General features: G+C 52.3%; 2 protein-coding genes across 7 annotated transcripts in view; one reads left to right on the top strand and one right to left on the bottom strand.

Moving 5' to 3' along the window:
* Positions 1 to 23,902, top strand: part of PBXIP1 (PBX homeobox interacting protein 1) — a 167,776-nt gene that overhangs the window by 21,435 nt on the left and 122,439 nt on the right. The gene's annotated exons all lie outside the window — the stretch shown is intronic.
* ZBTB7B (zinc finger and BTB domain containing 7B) overlaps positions 1 to 23,902 on the bottom strand; it is a 38,178-nt gene that overhangs the window by 3,885 nt on the left and 10,391 nt on the right. The window contains exon 1 of one of the 6 annotated variants that reach the window (XM_063145660.1): positions 16,577 to 16,693. The exons of 3 other annotated variants lie outside the window; for them this stretch is intronic. The gene's annotated coding sequence lies outside the window, so the exon portion shown is untranslated. Of the gene's footprint in view, positions 1 to 10,001; positions 10,062 to 10,895; positions 10,976 to 16,576; positions 16,694 to 23,902 lie in introns of those variants that run through there. 2 more of the 6 variants (XM_063145664.1, XM_063145663.1) reach the window with 2 other exon arrangements.

Here is a 23,902-nt window from a genome sequence, read left to right as displayed (position 1 = left end):
AAATCGGGCCTCCTTCAGGGAAGACGGCAGGGCACCAAAGCAACGCCACAGAGAAAGGAAGCGTGTGCACACACGTCACGGTGCAGGAGGAAGTCCTCTCTCGCCCCCAGACGGCGCGAAGCAGATTGTGGGTCCCGATACCGACTTGACTGAGGCAGATTCCTAGGAAAGATAGGGTCGCTCCCCTCCTGCCGCCCACGGACTTTGGGCCCTCTGGGGGTGGGGTGGGGGGGAAGGTTAACCTTTGCATGCAAGGCTTCCTCCTTTAGAGCCCTCCAGAGGTTCAGCACGTCCCAGGAAGAGAAGCTGCAGCCAGAAACGCCGGGGACAGGGCCTCTCATCCCTGGATCATTTCCAGCACGGCTCTGGTGGCCTTTCACAGGCAGAAATCCAGCTGGCGAAGCATCTGCCCTGACAAAATACGCTTCACCTGTTGGGTTTCTCCCCATAGGACATTCTGCAACTGCACGTGGGCCTCTCTCCTTGAGCACCACCCGTAGGGGCGTGAGAAGCAGGTCAGGTGGTTTTATCCAGCCAGCCTGGGTTGGTCTGCAAAGACTGGCAGCCGTTGTCCGGGGTGTCCGGCAGGGAGGGGTTGTCCCCATCACCGGATTCTTTTAAGTGGAGATGGCCAGGTTTTGAACCCGGGACCTTCTGCTTGCAAAGGAGGTACTCCCTACCACTAAGCTATGGTCCCTCTCTATCCAAACACCACGCTCCGTCATAACCCATAAAAGCAGCTTGCAACCCTCCAAAAGTTCTGGACTACAACTCCCATGATCCTTCACCATTGGCTATGTTGGCTAGGGCTGATGGGAGCTGAAGGCCAAAGCATCGTGGGTGGGTGTGTGCAAGTTGCCCACACCTGCCATAAAGCGACCCTCTAGTAGACGGCATAACACCAGCCAAAACCTGGAACCATCGTTTTCCACTTCCCAAATCACAACACGCCATCCGCCTTTGATTCAGTGTGGGAGGGAAAGAAATACGAGATAATGCACCTATTAAATTGGAAAGAATCAGCACCCCTGAAAGGAGAAATTGGGATCAGGATGGCTACATCTTTAAGAGATACGGAAACAGCGGCACCAGGCGCTAGAGAAGGAAATGGATGCGTCCCATAGCCAGCAAAGACTGAGGAGCATGGGAACTGCTGGCTGAGAGTTGCCAACTCCCAAACCGCCCTGTGTAGCTATGCCTTAAGCAGCCGTTTTGAGCTGCAGCAACCAACAGGTTTCCCTTTGTTTTAAACTCCATGCCGTGAAAAATGTTGATGCCTGTTGTTTCCTGCTCCTTAGACTTCTTGTTAAAGGGCAGAGAAGCAGGCCAGGCCTCAGAGTTTCTAGTCAAATGGCAACCTTTGCCAGCCACCAGCAGGGGAGTCCCCAGACGCCCCAAAGCGAACGGCTCAAGTAAGCTCCCTGCTTTATTCGTGGGGTCTCATCCGGCATGCAATGGATGTGGGAGTCTGGATTGCCAACTACCCCTCCCAGCTGAGCTCCTGTGCCATTAACAGGGGCCTGACAGGGAAAACTTTAGTAGGGAGAGCTCCCCCCGCCCCCCCCCAGCAAAACAGGGTGCAGGTGCTGCACTGCCAGCTGTAAAAAGCACCAAGTAAACTGTTGGCAATCCCAGGGGGACCCGCTCTCCCGCCAGATGGCCCATCCCTCCAAGCGCGAGGCACCGGCTAGGAGAGGGAATGGGGGACTGGTGTCAACATTTCACAGTTTCATTTCTAGAAATGACCGTTCTGGCACCAAAACGCAACAACGCAGCCTTGCAGGAAGCGGTCTTATACCAAGCCTGGATTTTTATCCATCTCGCTCAGTCTTGTCTGTCATGACTGCCAAAGGCTGTCGGGGGTCTCAGGAGGAAAAGGGCTTTTAACTGGAGAGGGCAGGAATTCAACCCGGGAATTTCAAGTGTGCGAAGCACGGTCCTTACGGCTCAACTGCAGCCCGTCCCCATAATCGTAGCAGGAAGTTCTACCTCCTATAATCCCAGATCTAAAGAGGGGCGGCTGGGGGAAGAAGAGGGACAGACTGCATTTACACAGTCAGAAGGAAAGGCACCCTGTCTATGCTCAGGGAAATGCTTTTCTATAGAGTCTGGCACTGAGCGATAAATCCCACTAGGCCGAATTCCTGGGCAGACTTAAGACCAACGCAAAACTGTCCCCAGCCAAGCAGTAGCCCCTGTAGACAGCCAACCCAGCTCCCTATTTTCCCACTGGATGTGGATGCCAGTGGGCAAGGCCGTCCGGGTGGGGTTGGGAGTTAGGGAGAGCGCTGCGGCATGCCCCTTCTCGCCCGGGGAAGCTGGAGAGGGCTGCCTGGCCGCTCCCTGCCCGCCTTGGGTGCCCGCCAGCTGGGCTGTTTGCCTTCACGGGGGCAAGGGGGGGCGGGGGGGAAGGAAACGGCCTCCGTCAGGGGTAGCCGCTCCCCTCTCTGCCAGAGCAGGACCAACCGGCCGGGCGAGGGGGGGCGGGAGAGCTGCCAGGCGTGGCTGCGAGCTGGAGCACTCTGACCTGGGAGATGGGTGCGGCCGCGTCATGGCATTGCCCTCTGGGACGGGGATGCCAGCTCAGCCAGAACCCGCGTGGCAGAGAATCAGGGGGAGAAGAGAGAGAGAGACAACTGCCTGCCTGCCTCCAGGGGCTAGAATCGGGGCAAGACGCCCAAGCGGGTGCTGATCTCCGTCTCCCCATGCCAGGCTCCAGTCTAACCCCACTCCTTTCCCACAACTGGCGCCTGCCTCCTCATGCGCCAACGAATGGTGGCACCTTTCTCCTCCCCCCACTCCCCCTGCACCCCTCCCCCCAACGGATGACTACTCCTTTTAACAGATATCTGACTGTCTATGGGGTGGAAATGGAGCACTTACAGGCGCAGGAATATAAACGCATTGGGGATGTGTGTATGAAGCTTTGCCTGTTGAATTCCCACCTGGCTGCTGGGAAGAAAAATAAAACTCAGACAGCAGCCTTTTCTTGAGAACAGCGAAACCTTGGCTCTCGACCCCCCACTGCCAGAGCTGGGAATAGAACCCAGGAGTCCTGAGCTAACCCCACTGGGCCTCCCCCTCCTGGCCCCCGGGGCAAGGGGTGGGAGGCGGGAGGGCCTGGTTTAGCTACAATTAAACCATCAGGACCCTTTTGGGTTGACAAACCTTGACAAACCTCGATCAGATTAGGGGAAGATTAGCAGGAGGAGTAAAGTTGGGATTAGTGCAGATGGCGGCTTTGCTGGAGGGAGAAGCCACCGTGGTTGGGAGGAGGCGGGGAGTTTCCAGAACGAACACAAGGGGGCATGACACCACGGGGGATCAGGCTTCGCGGAGAAGAGGGCGTGGAAAAAGCAAAACACCTGCGCCTAAGCAGAAATTCAACCGGTACAGCCCTTTCTTCACCTGATTTAAGCAGGGTGGACGAGAGAGAACGTGCACACCCCTGAACTCCTTGGAGGATGCTTAAGATAAGAAGAAGAAAAAAAGACGTAGCACATCAATAAGTCTTCAATATCTGTGTCCCAAAAACACACACGTAAAAAACGAAATCAGTGTCCCAGTCCCGACAAGCGCCTGCCTCACGTCCCCAGAGAAGGTCTCCGATCCAACAGAGATGATGCACTCAGTGAGAAAACGCAGCCAAGCATCTTCAAGGCGTCACGCATAAGACGTTATGATAGGATCTCACGATCTGCTAGGAGCTGCGTTCATTTCTTCTGCCAATTTAAAAACTGGGAGGAGTATTTCTTCTTTTGATTAAAGATCGACTAGTGACGTCTTTAATGACATCTTAGTGTTCATGTGCACTCAGACGTGTAGATGTGCACCAGAGCTGAGATACATTGATCTACTAGTGAAACCGAATTCTCCTCTAATACAATAGGTTATGGGCAGTTCAAAATACACCCGAGAGCAGTTGGAGGGCGAAAAGACAGCCTGCCCCCTGTATGGCATCTTAAGTGTTCATGCGCGCACAGATCGGCGGATGTGCAACAGAGCCAAGATGCATCTCCACCCAGCTGCCCGAGACTTTACTCTGAGAGATTCCTTCTGGAAAGGAGCTGAACCCTGGAGGATGGTGAGGTTAGCAATTTGGACCATCGTTATTTTAATAAAGCATTTCCCTCAAAAGGGCGAGGGTTCCCAGGCTCAACCTCCACATCTCCTGGTAGAAACGGCAAAGGTCCCTTGTCTAAAATCCTAGAAAGCCATAGCTGCCAGGCAGTACAGACTACCAGTTAAGTAACCTGGCTCCCTCCAGATTATTTCTGGACTAGAACTCCCGTCAGCCCCAGTGGTCAGGGATGATGGAAGCTGTAGTCCAAAACGTCTGGAGGGCACCTGGCATAGACAATAGTCAAACCACCATCCCTGCCTGCAGTAATCTCTTCTGCCTCGCTAAAAAAAACCCTCTCCAGGGCAGCAGAGCCCAGCCTGGCACTGGGACGGCCCAGAGGTATTCTGGGAAACAAAGATGGTGGCAGCTGCTACCACTCTGCTCAGAGCTTCTTTTCCGCTCACCCAGCCAAACATCCCCACCTGTCACCACTGCTGCCAGCAGAGTTTACATGGATGACCCACCAGTGTGATGCTGGGGGGCTTGAAGGCCCATCACCCAGGGTTTGAACACACCTGCCAATCCAGGGTCAGATGAACCAAAAGTGTGAGTTGGGAGAGGAACTTAGGAAGCCGCCTTACACATAATCAAACCCTTGGTCCATCTAGCCTAGTAATGTCGGCACAGACTGGCAGCAGCCGGTCCAGAATTTCAGGCAGGACTTTTTCCAGTCCTACCTGGAGAAGCCGGAGTTTGAACCCGCGACCTTCTGCGTGCAAAGCGGGGGCTCTACCAGTGAGCTGCAGCCCCTCCCTTAAGGGTTAAGGTAGCTTCCGACATTCCTATAATTTACCAGGAACCGGGACCAGGGGGGGGGAAATACTGTCTCTGCTAAATAGGCAACCTCAAGTTTGAATCTATCTACCTATCTAATTTATTTACTGCCAACTTGGAGATGACAGTTGTTTTACAATCACTGTAGATTGTTTTCCCCCAAACCTAAAGAAAAATAAAACAATAGCAACCCAAACAACAATAATACAATACAAAGTATCAAACTATCAAAACATGCAAAACTATTAAAGAGGCAGCAGTAAAACTAAGCAACAGATTAAAGATTAAGGGTGCAATCCTATGCATGTTTAGACGGAAGAAAATCCAGCCAGTTGTAGGACCTTTTCCTGTCTAAACATGCATAGGATCGCACCTTACGTGCCTGTCGGATTCCTTGCATCTGACCCCACTGTTCATCCACCCAGTGCCTACGCTGGATGATTTACCACTTTACCTTTCATCATCACAACCCAGAAACGGGGGGCTTTTGGTTGCTTCCCACGCTTCGAAGACCCATTAATGGTTTTGAGTAGGGAACCCTGGGTTAAGGGAAGGTTATTCCAGTTAAATAACCCCCAAAACAGATTCTTTTAGGACGCCGCATTGGCAGAGGTTGGTTTTGTTTTAAAGCCGACTTCTCCAACCTGCTGCATTCCAGATGTTTTGGACTTCCACTCCCATCAGACTCAGCCAGCATGGTCAATGCTCAGGAATGCTGGGGGTGGTCATTCAAAACATCTGGAAGACAGCATGATGGTGAAGTCCATTTTAAGGGAAGCAGCAATGTCAAATTTGAATGCCTTCAATATGAGTTCTCTTCTGATGCTGGAACAGAGAATTCATCTATAAAAGTCGCTCTGGTGCAGCTGTTTGCTAGAGTGAGAACTGGGGTGGGGTGGGGTTTGAGTTCAAATCCTCACCCAGCCCAGAAGCTCGCTGGGTGAGTTTGGGCCCTTGGCCTAACCTACCTCACAAGGTTGATGTGAGTATAAAATGACAGATGCGAAGGTTAGAATGATGTAGTTCACCTTAGCTCCGTGGAAGGGAAAGGGCAGAAGATAAACACAGCCAGATAAAATGGCATGACATGCGAACGTCTAAACAAATTAAGTTCTCCAAATGTGGGGAAATCCAGTCAAAGGTGGATTTGCCTGGCCTTTGAATTGATTGCCTTCTGTCGGTGTCATTTTTGAATTTGAAGAGGTATTGAGAGAGACTGCAAGGCTGTGATCTTGCACATGGGCTGTTTTGCCAGGAAGGGATTAAACAAGCAAACTAACGCTGGAATATCACAGTTTTGGGAAGAGGGCAGTTTTTAAACTGTGTAAGAACCGGAGGAACAAGCTCGTGTTAAAAACAATTATAAATAATGATTCCAGTTACCGACCTGCCCCATAATCACCACCACTTGGGGGGACAGTGATTCCATTTCACTGGTGGGGAAACTGAGTCACAGAGCCAGCAAGTTCCTTCAGAGCCATTTAAATTAGTGCTCAGATGAGCAGGCTTTCAAATTAGATTTCCCTGGTCAAAATCCAAAATTGTGTTCGCCGTGCACACACACATTTAATTTTAATTTAATTTCTTATTTTTAAAAAAATGAGAGGAGATACTTGGGGCCAAGTCTGCAATGCCAGCTGGTTTCAATCCCTCAGCGGGAAAAGAAAGGCACTCTGCACATGCTTTGTGGTGCTCTGTCCTATGATTTCAGCACCAGATCCTAGCATTTGGAAGAGATACCGACTTAAATGTAAGCAAAAAAAACCTGTTATACTCAAATTGTTCCACCCCCATCTCCCACTGGCAGAGAAGATTTGGAAAAGCAGTAATTCCCCTGTGCTGGGTAGCTGACCTTAGCTTCCTGGACCAAAACATGTCCTGCTTGTGTGTTTGTAACTGCAGCCATTGTAACACAAGCCAGAGGTTTGCTGAAGCTGTCACACACACACGGTAACAAGGAACAATTTTCAACCTAAAGACAATGTGACCGTCTCAACAGGAAGATTTAGTGATTCTTCTCTAGTGACACCCAAGACAGATCTTCAACCCACCCACCCCCGCCAGCTTTGACGTGGGTGCTCTGAGTTCAGGTAGGTTTTCCTGTTTTCAACCCCAAAAAAACCAAAATCGCTGTGGCAACTCGAAGACCAAAAACGGGGTCTACGAGCATCGCACAACTGACGGCGCTTCACGCCCACGGCCTCCCAACCACTCAGAAGCATCTCTCCTTCACCCAAGAGCAAAACCTTGGAGCCCAGATTTAAATTATTATTTTCGTCGACATCCAACCGGGTCGAGAGGGGAGAGGACAAGAAGAATGCGCATTTTAGGTTAAACAGACAAGGGACACAGGGCATCCAGCCGAACGCTTCCTCCACGAACTTCGGCGGCATGCCTCGCCGAAGCGGCTTTTAAAACGTTCAGACACACGTTCTGCTGCTTGGAGGCCACATTTTCACACCAAACGCAGGTGCGAAATGAACCGGTGGGTCGATTTCCACAACTTCAAAGGGAGTGCGGCCCACCTGCCCACAGATGGGAACCCACCAGGGGCGAAGTAACACACACACACCCCGACGTTTTCAGTGCCAGCCCGTGGCGGAAGACACAGGAGGATTGCCGAGCATGCAGCAGGCCACGATCCGTGGCAGTTAAGCTGTGAAGTTGAGCAGGCCTGGCTGTCTTTGGCCTACAGCTCACCGTGGCTCGGCCATAGAGCCCCTGAGAACGCACAGGGAGCTTTTCCTACACCTCGGGCCCCACGGAAGCACGCTTGGAGGGGTGCAACTTCCAGTCAATTCTTCATCCGCAGCGCCTCCGATTTTAGAAATTTAAAATGGTGGGCGGGTGTTCACGAGCCGGATGTCGCAGTAGGGCTGAGCTATCCCGGCGGTGACTGGAGGAGGGGAGTTTCCACCTCTGCCCTTTTCGGCGGAGATGATGACAAGATAAGCCAGGGAGGTGTTGTTTTTGGGGTGGGGGGTTAGCTCAGAAAGGAACATCTTTGGTTGTTGGTTCGGTGCATTTACGGGAAGCCCTGCGTACGACGAGGGTGACCGGATGCAAAAGGAGAAGAACAAAGAAGCGCCTTGGCTAGAAGGGGGAGTTTTGAAAGAGCACAGCTTGTCACACAGAGGGGTAAGAAAAGCTGCATCAGCTAGAATTCCCCCTTCCGAGCGACGGTTACGAGACAGAAGACTTGGAGTTCCTTTTCGCAGGGCCCAGAACTCCGCCAAAGGCCACTCATCTTCGGATTTAAGAAACACGGGGAGGGGGGCAAGAGAAGGGCGGAGCCTGACCGGTTAAGGGGCGGGGCTTGCTGGGGCAGAGGCGGGACATGGAAGAATTTGGAGTTGGGCATTTCAGGGGTGGAGCCTAGAGGAAGCTGATGGCTGATTATGGCCTAGAACAGCGATGAGCCATTTGTTGCCCTCTGGATGTTGTTGGACTACAGCTCCCAGCCTTCAGCATAATTGACTAGTGCTGATGGGAATTGTAGTTCAACAACATCCAGAGATTGCTCCACCCTAGCCTGCATCCAGGTGGGGCAGGGTCTGAGCCTAGCCCCCCCCCCCCAAATGACAGGTCACAGATAGCAATGGAAGAACCAGACTTCTTTTTAGGCCACCTAAATTATTCGAAAATCAATTTGAAACTCATTTCAGCCCGCTTCCGTGCCAGGTTGGAACGTCAGATTTTGAAATCCTCGTCCTACTTGCCTCCCAGAACCTGGATTTATTGTCCGGACTGCTTTACTAATGGAGGTTCTGCAACATCTATTCCAGACCGCCGAGCTGCCAGCTACTCAGCCGATGCCTCAAGCCACTAGTCCTCAATGGACGCTGGCAAACACCTATTAGTTCTGAACACTGCAAGCGGCGAGAGGGGAGGAGTCTTTTAAGGCTTAGTGAAATTGAAGTGTTAGTCATAAAACAGGCGGGATTGGCAGTGGCCACCTTGCTTGCAAGGGCAGCCAAATTAATTAAGAAGAAATTATGCACCCCGCGTGAAGCAATCTGGAGTGTGGGCCCTTCAGAAGTGGTTGGAGGTGGACAGCCTTTGATCCCCATCTCACCCATCCATGGCCGAGGCCTATGGCTTGCAGCGAGCCACTCCAGTTCTCAGCCTCAATGACGTGGGCCAGGCATTCCCAAGCCTACCTCGCAGGGCTGTCGCAAAGATTGCCGAGATAATGCACGTCAAGGGCTTTGAACTCTCCGAAGCATCTTATAATTAATTGTCTTTGCTGCGACAGCAGGGACAACAGGAACATCACACACCCCACCGATTAACACTCCTGATTCTATAGCGCCGTAGACACAGGTGGAGCAGAGCCAGGGACACAAATGTCACCTGCAACACACACCCCCTTCCCCGACCAGATTTCCCTGTTACCTCTAAGCTCAGCTGTAATCCTCACAGTTACTGGGTGGAAATGGATTTTCCCAGCACAATCCTGTAAACTATTTTGGAGTGGTTTAGTCTACTACCTGAATTTTGGGATTCCCTTTGGGGGGCTAGCATAATGAGCACCCCGCACTTCAAAACCTAACACCCACACTGCTGAGCGTACACTCCGTGCCTACCTTTGCTCCAACCACTACACCACGCTGCCTCGCCTTACAAATATTATTATTAGAAGCCAGTAGCTGAGACACCTGGTGCCACCACAAGCAAAAGAGATAGAAATAGCCCCCAAGGTGAATCAGTCACTCGTTGATTTAACCCAGTGGGGGTCTTGGGTTTTGTTTTCAAAACGTCTTATCCTACGGGAATTCGTATTCAGCTAGGGCTGTGCATAAAAGCAAAACACGGGTTTGCCAAAGTTCTCCTTCCGTCTCGTCTCTGTGCCAGGTTGTGATCTGTGTGTGGGTCCCCCCGCACTTTCTCCATGAAAATCCGTGCATATTTTCCAAATTTGTGCACCCATTCCATGCGCTTTGAAACCGACGCAATCTTCTCCCATTGACCAAAGCGCAGTTGTGAGCATTTTTCAAAAGTGCACATGTTTTCATGCACACGTTGCACGGCTCTGTGTGCTGGGGGACATTTTCCTCTGGGGTGGGGGGAATCTGCAAATCACACTGCAAGCTAGGAAACTCACAACCTTCGACCGCAGATGGAGAGCGAATCCATCTTCCACCTGCAGGATGCGAACTAGGTAAAATCCCAATCAAACCGAACGGAAACAAATTTCCCGTGCCTCCCCTGATTTGGCTGATCTGCCACAGAACCTCTGCGCATGACAGAGGTTGTAGAAGCCTGGAGTTTGGGCCCCGAGTCGTCGGGCTTTGCCAGGATGAAAGCAAGACACATCCAACCTGAACATCACAAGAGAAACATGGAAACCCGTCTTCCACGAAGTCAAGCCATCTGCTTGTCTACCAGACAAGCAGGGGCGCGCCAAAGCCGACTTCGTTTAACAAAACTTGCCTGCCACGGCAGCAGTGCCAGTTGCAGGTTTTGGAGGGCCCTCGGGGCAAGTCACCCTCAACAGACCCCTCCCTCTTAAGTCTACCTTCTCACTGCCACTGTCACCAGCTGCTCTTCCTCCTCCTCCTCCTCCTCCTCTTCCTCACCATGGCTCCCACTTGCTTGCTTGGCAGGCAGAGAGCCAGGGAGCAAGTCGGCCAGAGTGAGGGGCAGGTGAGGTTGCAACGGGGGAAAGCAGGAGTCGCTCCAGGGGGCTCTGGTCAGCACGCCCCCACTCAGGTGTGGGCCCTCGGCAGGTGCCTGACCCTGTTGACCTTGCATCGCAGATCTGTTAAGGAACCCCAGGTGGAACGTGGGTTCAAATCCCTGCTCAGCTCGAGCAAAACCAAGGGGGCAGGTTTTGAATCCAGAAAAACAAGGAACTGTTTGGCGGCCAAAGAATTCAGCAAATCCCCTTTTGGGGGGTGGGGTGGGGAGAGAGCAGGACCCGCACCGCTGGGCATCAGGGTTCTGCCATCAGCAGGGAAATGGGAGGCAGGGCAGGGAAAGCCAAGGATGGCATCACCTGGGCATTGGCAGGCAGGACTGGAACCGAGTGTACTTTCTGTTTAACGCCCATAAATCCGGCTGTTGCAAGCCAGGCCCGAAGGAAGGGGGGCACGACAGCTCTGATAAAGGTGCCAGTCAGGCTGTGGGTGGGAAAGCGGCGTGCCCAAACAGGTTCTGGGAACAGCCCCCGGTACACAGAGCCTCTCCCTTGGGTCAGGAGGACCCTGGCACAAAAAAGAGATTGCCTGCCAGGTAAGTGGGGCTGGGAGGGAGGGGAAGAGAGAGAGAGAGAGCACTCACAAGACCTGGTACAAACCACACAGCCTCCCTGATGTGACTTAGCTGGTAGCGAGTTCCCAGGGGAAGGGAGTGGTTCTCATGGGGCCCAAGATTCCCAGCCCCTACAAGCCTTTCGCAAAAGAAGCAGGCGAGATCGCCTCTCTCCCGAACAGAGCAGAGTTCGATGTGGCCACGAGGCCCGGCAGGGGCGGAGAGAGGGAGAGAGGGCCTGATCTGCTTAATGGAAACATGCACACCCCAAATCCGCACAAGAATTGTGTGGCACGTTTGTCTTTTTTTAAAAACAAACAAACAAAACCAACAGGCCAGTTCCTGTTGGCACAGAAGCGGGAGGCAAGTTTCCAAATTGCACAGCAATCAACGCATGAAGCTAGTCCTCAGTGTGTCATGGGCAACAGGAATTAACTTTTACCTTCTTCTTCCTCATCTGCTCAACTCCTCCTACAGTCACTGCTCGTGTGGGTTGCCCACTCTTGCTACAAGAACCCCGGCCCAATCCGCCACGGTCTCCTTCTCCAACTGCATCCCTTCCAACTGTCTGTTGGCCAGAAATGCTCGCTGTTTTCTGATTCCTGCCCCTGATAAAGGCCCTCTCTGCAGATTTTAGGTACCTTTTGGAGGGAAGGGGGCCAGGAACAGCAGGGGTGAGCTGCCCTTATAGTTTTGGTAAGGGTGTGTGTGTCCCTTTCATTTTCATCCTTTGGGGCTTTGCCTCCTTCCCCTGGGACACTCCAGGTTAAATCTTTGCGAGTTGGAGGGCTGCTGGTGCATCTTGCTTCACATGCCCATAAACGCACACCCATGCGCGCCCCAAATATGCCAGGCACAGCTTCCTCTCCTCCACCGTAACCACCAGAAAGTGGGTGTTGGGGGAGGGACGCTTTAATGAACTCCACAACCCCCAGCTTTGATTCTCTCCAATTTTAACCAAATCATGCCTCCCTCCACAGCCTTCTAAAAGGAACAGGTAAGGGGGCTCAGACACCTCTGCCCCCCCCTGCCAAATTCAAGCACGGACATCTAACCCGGTCTGTTGCAAGATGCAACTTCGAACAAAACACGGTTGCTTCTTTTAAAAGAAGTAAAGCTGTTCTGATCCAGGTAATTCACAGAGGGCGAAGTGTGGCGGGGGAGCATGAGGCCTTGATCCACGTTCAAAGTTCAGGGCGTCCTACACAAGAGCAGTTCTGGTTTCGCCTGTGGAACCCTGGAGGGTCCGTGACTGGCAGTTCTTAAGGCAGAGGGTGGGGTACAGCCGCCCTGCCATGTCATTGCAAAATTAAAGACCGTCTCGGCTGCAATTAAGCCATAAAAAATGCGTTGCACGTTGCTCCAACACAATCGTGACCTTTCCCCTATCCCCCAAGTGGACAGGCTTCTCTTTAGGAGATCGTGTTGATTAAAAGAAAGGCAGAACGCAAGAAAAAGAAAGCAAGCAAGAAGGGAGTTCTCACACATGGTTTGGATATTTAAAAAATGAGATAAAGACATCTTTTGTTGTTGATGTTGCATTTGCTGATGCTTCGAATGCGAACTGCAACTTTCCGAAATGACGGAAGCCAAAGATGCTTCCGTTCCATTCTTCCAGTGAGACTGAGCTCTCAGTTGTGGTCTTAAAAATGCAACAGCCAGAGGTAAATGCCAAAAGGGTCAAGAGACAGCCATCGCACGCTCCACCGGCATGGTGGAGAAGTCAGAGTATTCGACCCTCAGAGCCGGGTTCAAATCTCCCACTGAGCCACGCAGCTCGGTGTGGCTCTTCGGGCCAGTCACTACCTCTCAGCCTTACCTACCTCACAGGGTTGTTGTGGTTATCAAAGAGACGCCTCTCTTTGGAGGGAAAGTAGCATATAAATGTAATAAATGAAGAACACATAAACCATCATTAGTCTCTTTCCCAGATCCTGACAAGGCTGGGTATCCAGAGGCCAGATGGATTCTGCAACTCCCATCATCCCCATCCATTAGTCATGTTGGGGGTGATGGGAGTTGGGGGTCCACAGGTTCCTCACTTCTGCTTTAGTGGGTCGCCCAAACTCCTGAGAGTTTGGGCAACTGCACGCTTACCGCCACCCCTGAAAAGGGTTACTTTTAGAGTGGGAAAGAGACGGAGTTCGCCACCCTCCAGCAAGTCCACATCACTGGATTTCTGGGCAAGGCTCTGCCCCAAATGGGCCTCCCTGACTAGGGGCAGCAGGAGGGTAAGGAAGATGCCAGTGCGCAGCAGTTACTCACAAAGATTGACAACAGGCATCCTCCTCTAAGGGAAGGTAGCATGTCGGGAGCGACAGGATACTCCCATGCGGAGAGAGAACAGAATCCATTGGAAAGCTCAAAAATCAAGGGGGAGGAGGCAGAGCCAGGGTCGCAAACTCGTGCAGGGAAGCGGCAGGCCAACTCCTAGAGTAATTTTACAAAGTGTGAGTTGGAAGTGACAGGATTAAAACGTACAACCACATTCAGTTAAGGCAGTCTTCCCCAACCTAGCTCTCTCCAGAGGTCTCGGGCCAGGATTCCCATCTACCCCAGCCAGCTGGCTCAGGCTAATGGGAATTGTAATCCATTCCCTCCGGAGGGTGTCAGGTTGGGTAAGGCTAATGGAGAGGTGCTACACTGCTGGCCCGCTTTCACATTTCCCCTTGGCTTGCCACAGGCATCCAGGCATTTCAAGGGGTTACCTAAAACGGTACCCCAACCCCTTCCGGGACGGTGATCAGATGCCCGAGGAGAAGCAGGTTCCTTATTTATTTATTTATTTCATTTTTATACCGCCCAATAACCAAAGCTCTCTGGGCCGTTCTCTTTTTGGGACGAGAGACAAATGTCTGGCCACGTGCAGCTGGTCACCTTGCACAGATCTAGAGAAGACAGGTTTGTCTATTATTTAGGTCCGCTCAACAGACCCTTCCATGTCCAAAGGCAGTCTATCTCTGAATTCTGGTGGCAGAACCGTCACCGTCATGGCCTGCCACCGGAGCTTCCCGAACCGGCTGCAGACAGGACCTGTGCTGAATATCTCAGTGGTCAAAGCACCTGCACTTTGCAGGCACAAAGTCCCAGATTCCATCTCCAGGTAAGCCATGGTGCCCTCAGGTAAGGCCTTTGGGGCAGAGTAAAGCACCCTGTTCCGCAAGAGGAGACTCCCAAATGCAGCAGAGCTGGCTTACCACCTTTTAAAAGTCAGTGAAGTAATAGCACATGGCCATCTAATGGGATGCAGGGATCTCCCTGTGTGTAAGATCCTATTCATTCATTCAGACCCTAAAATCCAAAGTCTAAAATTACCTAACTGCAGGTAAGGCCTGAAAGCAGCCTTTCCAAAACCCCACACACACTGTTGAGTGTAGATCCGGTGTGTGTGTTTGTGCGCGCGCAGGCTTCATCCACGTTGCTTTTACTAGAATCTTAAGATCTGCAAACCAGAACCTGCTGCAAAAGCTGTACGCTTAGAAATAAAGATTTCTGAGTGCAGGAATTCATTTTGAGACCCAGAACAAAACGGAGCTAACTTCCCTTTAAAAACACACACACACACACACACACACACACACTCCTGGGTTATCTCAAGCTTTCTTCATTTCTGCAGTGTTGGAAGTCAGAGATCCTTGCTGATCTACTCCAAACCACCCAGAGATCTACCAGTAGATCTCAATCTACACTTTCTGCACACCTCTGGTCCAGAGAAGACAAGAGTTACATGAGCTCATAACCATGGCTATACAGCAGCAACAGAAGAAGGGGGCTTATTTCCCTCTATCCCTCCCCAATTTTGCATTTCACACTCAGAGTGGCAAAAAATGGGGTGGAGCCCCACATACAGCAAAGCCTAGAGAACCTCCTGGGTAACACCCCACTCATGTTCCCTAAGTGCTCTTCGGAAGCATTGAGATGGACAACAGATTTTTTAACTCTCATAATACCTATTCATGTGCAAAATCACCCCTGCTTTTCCTTGAACATAGGGGCACCAAATTCTAATCTACGTTGGATTTGGTACCGCTTGAGGATATGTCCCAGGTGAATTATAGGTAAAGAATTTTTTCCCTACAACACAGGAATCGTACATGAAGACCAAAAATATAAAACTGGAGCCATTTCCCCCAATCGTATTCAGGATACTCTCCCTACACCCACCCACCCCCTTGAGAATTAGTCTTTGAGGTGCTTTTTAAGATTCTAGGTTAATTGGGGGTGCGGACGGGAAACTAATCAGGTTCAGGTCAGAAAGAGCCAGGCAATAATACGATTATGCCACCTTCCCTGGTTTTACGAAACTTCAACCAAAGTGGCCTGTCATGCTCTGCGGTTGCTTTTCCCTCCTCTGAAATGCTGAGTACTAGAATCATTACTGGCGGTTTAAGCCAAATATAAGAACTTAAGAAGAGCCCTGCTGGATCAGACCATGTGTCCATCTAGCCCAGCACTCTGTTCACACAGTGGCCGACCAGCTGTCAACAGGAGACCCACAAGTAGGACATGGTGCAACAGCACCCTCCCGCCCATGTTCCCCAGCAACTGGTGCACACAGGCTTACTGCCTCTGATATGGAGGTAGCACATAGCCATCAGGACTAATAGGCATTGATCGTCTTCTCTATATACTGTAGATGCTCAGGATTCCAAGCAAGCCTAAACTGTTCTACAATCTTAGGGATTTGAAATGGCCATAGCTAATTTCTCCCCTTCTCCTTTATGCCAAATTAAAATTTCAGAGAGAGGGGACAAACTTTTTACACTGGGCACTGAGGGATCACAGAGCAGAACACAGGACAGAGGGAGAGAACTACCCCATAGTAGTGCAAAAGAAGCAAAACACACACACACACACTTACTAGTTGCACAAGGCAAGAGTTTCAAAGGGGATTCGACTGTTGCGCTATTTTAGAGAACACCCCCCGTGGAAACCATGTACTGCAAATGGGGGGGGGGGAGTGGCATCAGCAGGCATGGGGAGGAGGGTAAAAGGAAAGACCCATAAAATGTGTTGGTAACGTAGGGGGCTAGAAAACGTTGGTCTGGTCTCAACCCATCCCAGCTGGGCAGAAACGCTTGCCAGCTCTCTGGTGGATTTGTCCCCACCGGGGTAGCAGGTGGTATGGACCGGGGTGTGTGTGTGTGTGTGTGTGTGTTAAAGAACCAACCCCTCCGCCCGCCAGAAAAGCACCAAATGCTTCCCGACTCGCAGACAAAATGCAGCCTCGAAAAGAGCCGGGGCGAGAGGCCGGGCCACAACACCACTCCGATTTGGGCACCATCTCCGAAGCGTACGGGAGGCGGGCACGCAGCCTTGGCACCAGCAGACTCCCGGCCGCCAAGCTTCACCAATCACATCAACAAGGGGGCAGCAGCAGCACGGCTCCCCTCCCTGACTCTGAACCCCAATATGGGTCACACTCACCCCCTCGACGCAGGTTCCCCTGAGCTACCACGCTTCCCCTCCGTGGGTCTCTCTCGACAACGAGCAAAGCAGATCTGACGCCAACCTGGCAGGCTGGGGCTGCTGAACTCTAGTTCCAATCCCACCTCAGAAGAAGACAACGCCCACACCCCGGGTTACGCAGCGCCTCTGCCTCCTTCCCTCCCCTCTCCCCCATCTTAACACTTTGCCACATTCGGCAGCCTTGAACGAGGCGCCCCGAGTCTTCCCTGCCAGGGCCGGACGCCTCGGAAACGCCCCGGCAAAAAGAGAGCTGGGGGACGTGGCCTCAGCCCTTCCCTCTGCGATATGGGGATAAGAAAGCTCAGCTGGTGGCTTTCCAGACGTGTCGGCCTACAACTCTCACAATCCCACACCACTGGCTATGCCAGCTAGGGCTGATGGGAGTTGTGGGCCGAAAGGCATCGAGGGCCAACAGTGATCCAGCCCTACATGGGCATCAGAAGAGGCAGAGAAAGATAATTGTATGAGAATTGCACCACACACCCCAAACAGAACCCATCTAGTCCAGCGCACTGTTGCTAATAGCAGCCAACCAGATGCTCTGGGGAAGCCCGTGAGCAGAAGGCGATAGGAGATCTCCCCGTTCCTGGCATGTGCCCTCAATCAATACCTGCTATGTTCAGGTATACTGCCCCCAAATATGGAAGTTTCCATTTTAAAAAAGAAAAAGCTGTCACAGCTAATAGCCATCGCGTAATCCTACATGTACCAGTTGCTGGGGAACATGGGCAGGAAGGTGCTAGACTAGATGGACCCTGGGTCTGATCCAGCAGGGCTCTTCTTATGTTCTTATGTAATTTTGTTTTTGAAAGGCACTCTAGATATGCTCAGAGGCACTTGCTTTTTAACAAAGCTCCAAAGCTGTATAAAACTAGATCTACCGCTGCCTCTCTCTCTCCCTACAAAGCGACCCACGATCTGGGGGTGGGAGGGAAGAGTACTCATCCCTAGGACATTTTACCCCACGACACGGTCATGCAAACATCTGCAGAGCTGAAAGCCAAATGGCTCGGAGGTGTCTAGTCGTTCCAGACAGAGTAGGGTTCTAGAAGCAGGCAGCCATTTCATGCTGCTGCCACCATTCTCTTCACAGGGGTGCAGAACTTTCTCTCTGAGGACCGGATTCCATTTCAGGCCCTCGGGAGCATGTTCCAGTGGTGGGCGGAGCTGAAGAGAAAAGGGGTGTGGCCAAATGGAAAGGGGGCAGGTTTTAAATACAAGCATATTTTACGTAGTTTAAATTCTTTTCTGCCAGTAACAAACCTTTAGGAGGGTCATTTCAACCTTTTAGAAGGGTGGGGGACTACCCAAAACTGCCAATTGGGTCCCCGGGTCTGACTTCTGGATGTTTTTCAAACCCAGCTTTAGTTCCTGCGTACTCAGCCCCTTAGAACACATGAAATGTGCTTGTGTGTCTGCGCATGGACACATGTGCACAAAACATGCCCAACCTGATTTAACCAACTGGTTTTAAAATGGTTTACTTGCATGGTTATTTGTGGTTGTTCTGGCTCTTGATAGCCAGCTCGGGGGAAGCATTCCTAAGCTGGTCAAAACACAAAAGTAAAAAATGTTCAAGCCAGGAAGGTAAGCATTGAGCATTTTCCCCCACACGCATGCATCATGGTTTATTGGGGATGGGTGGGGTGGAGATCTCCCTTCCAAGATCAGACATGGCAACTTCTAAACAAGCCTGAACCCCACCATCTATTTTAGGAATGGTTTCATTCTTGCACGCATTCCACCACCTCGCGCACAGGGCTGCCAACTAGCCAGAAAGACACAGCAGGGGATGCTCCTGTGCCTTGAACAGAGGCTTAGTTAGTGGAAAGGTGTATCTTTCCACGGCATGGGGCAAAAACATGAACATCCTGCTCATTGCAGTGGGGGGGGGAAGCTGCCATGGGCAGGCGCAGCAACACAGGCCAGTTTAGAAGTTGGCAACCCTAGACCAAACACTCATGAGGTCTAGTATTTGGTTCTCAGCAGGACTATGGAGGCAAGTAGCACGTCTCCGTTCAAAGGTAGATTGCTTCAGGGTGTGGAGGCTCGACTCTTGGCTTATTCTAATACAGCTGTGGGGTCCAGGAGATGACAATGCAAGCCAAAAGGAAAAGAAAACAGGGACTTCTTAGCTGCCCACAGGCCAGCTGGGAAAGCAGCAACCATCCACATGTGCAAAGTCCTGGGGGTTCAGCTTTATGGCAGAGTTGAGTCATCTGACACAGAACTACAGACTCCAATTGCCCCCAATTTACCAGGGTAGCAGCAAAGTAGAAAAGAGCATCTTTCTCCAACCCAATGACCTCTAGATGTGAGGGGTTACAATTCTCCAGCCAGGTCCACTAGAGTGGGCTGGGACAAGCCGGGTTCAAATGGCGACACAGCCACGAAACTCACCGGATGGCCAGTCACGGTCTACCTCGCCAGGTTGTTGCAAGGTTAAAAGGGTGTGGTGTGGAGGGGGCAACAGTGTATGATGCCTTGGGCTTCCTCAAGGAAAGGTGGCGTAAAAACTGAATAAATACATTCGCAGGCTCGCGTTTGGCCTTTTCGGGAGGCCTCAATGAGATTCTGTTAGCGCTGTTTCCAGGTCGGCTCCCATACTATCTCCAGAGATCTCCGGGAATTATCACCTCTCCGAAGAAGTGGCACCCATGCATGGGAACACATGCTCACGTGCATGGATCCCACAGCCCCATCGCATGCGCTGCCTCCTGCCATTTGACACGCCAGGCAAGGCCCACACGGAACTCCCGATAAACTGATTTAGGGACATTTGGAGTTTTGTTTGTTATTTTTCTAACCCTACAAGATGGTAAAAACAAACAGAAACTCTTCCTGCCTTTTAGAGTATTGCACAAGAAGCTATTGCAAAACAAACCCACACAGAAGAGTTGGTTAAGAATACAACTCCCATAACCCCCAAACATTGGACAACAGCCCCCACTTATCCCTGAACACTGCAGGTTCCACCATCTCCAGTCGCCAGTTAGGCTGTCTGGGGCTGATGGGAACTGAAGTCCAACATCATCTGGATGGTCACTGGTTCCCTCATCCCCAACGTACAAGAGATGGGGTCGCGTTTACAGGAACATCTTGCAGGGTTTGGGAAGCAAACCGACATGGCAGTGTTGGGCAACTTGTGACCTGCCAGATGTTTTGGCATTCAGCTCCCATCAGCCCCAACGGTGAGTGTTCATGGGAGTTGTAGGCATAGACATCAGGAGGGCCACAAGTCACCTGTCTCTGCGATGGGGCAAGAGGCGATCTTACATTCCGTGCCTCACCAAATCCCAACCACACGGGGGCTCGTTCGTATTGAGGAAAGCGCACTCTGCACATGCTCCCTTTCCCTTCGAACACACATGTTCTACTGAGGCCACTGAAGGAAACACAAGCTCAGGGATTTAGGTCTCCGCAAGATCTCACTTTAAACTCCGTCCCTGGAGACCTCTTTTTTCTCCCAAAACTCCTTTGGATAAAGAAAAGAAAGGGGGGAAAAGGGAGGAGGAGGCCGGCTGAAAACCACAGAAGCATGACAGGAGGTTGTGCACACGCCCCAAGGCTGCCCGCTGAGCTTGATCCTCAGCCTACTTCCTTGCCTCATGCCCTGCTTGCCGGATTGTGTCACCCATAGGGGTTGGGCCAGGGCTGGCAAGCCCCAGCTTGCCCAGGTGAGCGGCCCGGCGTGGTGGGCGCTGCCCCGGACGAGCCAAGTCACTCCCCGAAAGTGTCACCCTGACTCAGCCCGCAGGGCAACATCACATGCGAGTCAGCAGCCCCGGACTTCACATCTCCCTCCGTGCCCAGATGTTTTGGACTTCAACTCCCAGCATTCCTGACCACTCGCAGTGCTGGCAGGGGCTTCTGGGAGTTTAAGTCCAGAACAACTGGAGGTCTACCTACCTTCAGCCCTGGCCCTAGCCAGAGATGTAACATCTGCCAGGAAGAAATGTCTAATGTCCCATTCCCATCTCATCAAAAACTAGGTGGGTGGTGTCACGAGGGGAGAACCGCAGACAATCAAATCTTCCTGACCCTTAACAGGCAAGAGGTGACCAGCTTGTGGCTGCTGGTAATGAGAAGACAGTGGGAATGGCACTCTGCACATGCTCAGAGGCACGCCGTTAGTGCTTTACATCCTGGCCCTGAGGACAGGGACAGGGGCTCAAATTAGACACATCTCTGAGATGGAGAAGTAAAGGAGAGAAAGGGAGAACATTAGAACACCAGAAGAGCCCCGATGCTGGATCAGACCAAAGGCCCATCTAGTCCAGCGCTCTGTACAAACAGGGGCCAACCAGCTGTCGACCAAGAACCCACAAGCAGGACATGGATGCAACAGCACCCTCCCACCCATGTTCCCCAGCAACTGGTGTATGTAGGGAGTGTGTGCGCAAGTGTCTGTATGAAGTACATGCCCAACAGGACCAAGGCTGGGGTTCATGTGCAGTCGAAGCACAGGAGCATGTGCAGAGTGCCTTAGAGCATGTGCAGAGTTCCTATTTCTCACTCCTAAAGGAGGAGCTGTAGCTCCGTGGTAGAGCCCCTGCAATGTACGCAGAGGGTCCCCGCTCAATCCCTGACATCTCTAAGCAGGGCTGTAAAAAGCCCTTCCTGAAAGCCCAGACAGCAGCTGTCCGTCAGTGCCTACAATATCAGGCTACACGGACCCGAGAGTCTGACTCAGCACAATCAGGTGCCTGTTGCCCATGGTCACTTTGTGCCAGGCCTCAGCCCTCAACCCTTTTCTTTCAACCGCTGTTACAAAGAGAATCCACAACATTAGCCTCTGAGCACGCGAAGGGCTCCGGACGCACACCCACCCTCCTGCCACCTGGGCTTCTGAAGCGGATTCTCCTTTCCGCTGTCGCTGACCTGGGGAGGGCCAAGCTGCTTCCGCCGTCAGAATGAAACGAGGAGACAGCCGGGGGGACGGAACCCACTGAGAGTGGCGTAAAAGGGGACCGAGAAAGACCTGAGCTCACAGGGAAATGGAGATGAACTCTTCTGCAGAAAGCAGCTGGTATGGAAGAGGAAGAGGGGAGGGGGTTTGCCCAAGAACCTAACAGGGTTAGGTCAGGGTGTGTGTATGTGGGGGGGGTGAGCGGGGGACACACTCACATCCACGATACCAGTCCTTCTCCCAGGAAGAGAACAGGCCCTGTTGTGCAAGATATCCACCTAGGCAGGCGAGAGGAACGGGTAGCAGCAACCGCGGCTGGGTGGGGTGAGGAGTGAATGAGCCAGGCAGAATCTCAGGAACCAACGCACCCTGGCACATGGTACACACACCCCTGCCACTTCCTAGAGAGAGAGAGAGAGTTTCAGGGTTCTCCTTGTCCGACGGCCACCCCCCACCTGCCCCGTGCAACCCACGGCGGTGAGACCCCGTCGATGAAAACGCCACCTTCACACCGACCTAAACCAAGATGGGCAGGGACAAGACAGGAAGACGCCCCACCTCCTGGCCGCTTGCCTCTACCTACCCCAAGTTCAAATTGTGCCTCAGCCAAATGTCGGGCTAAGGCGAGCCCCCCTGCTAGTCTGCTGCCTGGAGATAACGCCAGCCAGCATTGGTAGGATGTTGGGTGGGCAGCCGAGTTAACACAAAAGCCACTTAAATTATTATTTACTACTACCACTGGCAACTACTCCTTAAAAGAAAGGTTGCTTGCATCCTAGACCACGTGGGTGTCATCTACCCAGCTGCGAGGGAAAGGCGCTCTGTATATGCTCAAAGGACACGCCTTTACGATGTTGCCAGTTCCAGAGCGGAGCTGCGACGACAGAAAGGAGGCTCTGGAGTGAATGAAAGGGGTTCAAGTTCAGCCCTGGCTCAGGATTCAGCCCCACCAATGGGACGGATGGGACGCATCTTTCATCCCCTATGGCACAGCCTAGGGCAGGCGACAGAAGCCCTCAGCCCGTTTTTCGAAGGTCGACCCCCAACCCACACAAGGCCTGCTGTGAGCTTCCACTTCAGCCATCCTCTCACCACCAGCCAAGATCTTTTCCGTGCGCTCTTCACGCGCACCCGCGCAAGATCGCAGGGGACGGAGGCATCAGCAATGACCGTAAATGCTAGGATACAAGCACCATTCGCCCAGAACGGGGGCGGCACGGAGGGGGTGGCAGAAGACGGCAGCTGACGCGCACCCCAATTTATGAGGCCGACAACACTGCCCTAAGCCAGAAGTGAACTCGTAGCTGCAAAACCATTCCTAGGTCAGCTCCACCTTGTCTGCTGTCCCTTTTTGAGAAGTCCAGAAAACTCGCTACCAGAGTGCGGCGAAAGCAGAAGGAAGACGCTGTCATTTTGACTGGCATTTAGAGGTAGACTGCTGCTGCTCATGGATGATCTATTCCGCCGTCTTGGCCAGTAGCTGTTGATAAACCTCCTCCTCCTCCTCCATGAATCTTTCCAAGTCTTTTTGTTCAGGACCGGAGTTGAGGGTCGGCATGGCTGAACACTACACCCCAAGAGCCCTCTGGCGTTGTTCCTCCTCTTCCCCAAGGCAACCTGCTTGTTCGCCTGCCTCTCGTTCTGGCCTAGGCGACGGCGGTGGTGAGAAGATATTTATGGAAGGAGGCTGCCTTGCCCAACGGCCCTCCAAAACCGGAAGCTGGCGCAGTTTTCATTCAAACGTGAAGTTGAGTGGCAATACTCCGCGCCTCACTGCCTTTGAGCATGAAGGCTTGGCTACCTCCAACTGATCTTTCCCTCTCAGTTGAATTTATCTGGTGCTTGTTCAAAGCAAGGACGGTGGACCTTTTCCCTACGAAGGGCCGCTGACCTACCTGTAAAGTCAATTGCCCTCCAGTGGGAGGAGCCAGCACTAAAAGTGGGAGGAGCTTGAAGCACTGCATAGAGCGCTCTCTCTCTCTTTCTGCCGCTCTCTCTGCACACACCCACACCCAAAGGGGAAGAAGAAGTGATTCCCAGTGGGTGGTCAGCACAGGTGGGCCCCTCCACACCTGGAAAACCAGACGATGCTCAGGGCTGCACAGGTTCCCACCCCAGGTTCACATCACGACAGGTATCCCCTGTTGGTCCACACTATTCAGGGGTGGGCTGGAGGCTCCATTTGGCTAACTGGGCTAATCGCTCCTCCTCTTCCTCCTCTTCCAATTTGTCCCAGCCCTAGAAAAGATGGTGATGTTTTAAAAGCCCCAACACGCATTCCCTTCTCCTCCTGCTACCATCACCCCCACCTGTGTATCGCGCCACTTCCTGGTATGCCAACACCAGGTGCAGCGACCGGGAGATAAGGTGGGCGA

This window comes from Elgaria multicarinata, chromosome 21, assembly GCF_023053635.1.
Source record: "Elgaria multicarinata webbii isolate HBS135686 ecotype San Diego chromosome 21, rElgMul1.1.pri, whole genome shotgun sequence".
Lineage (NCBI taxonomy): Eukaryota > Metazoa > Chordata > Lepidosauria > Squamata > Anguidae > Elgaria > Elgaria multicarinata.
This window is presented reverse-complemented; position numbering and strand designations above follow the sequence as displayed.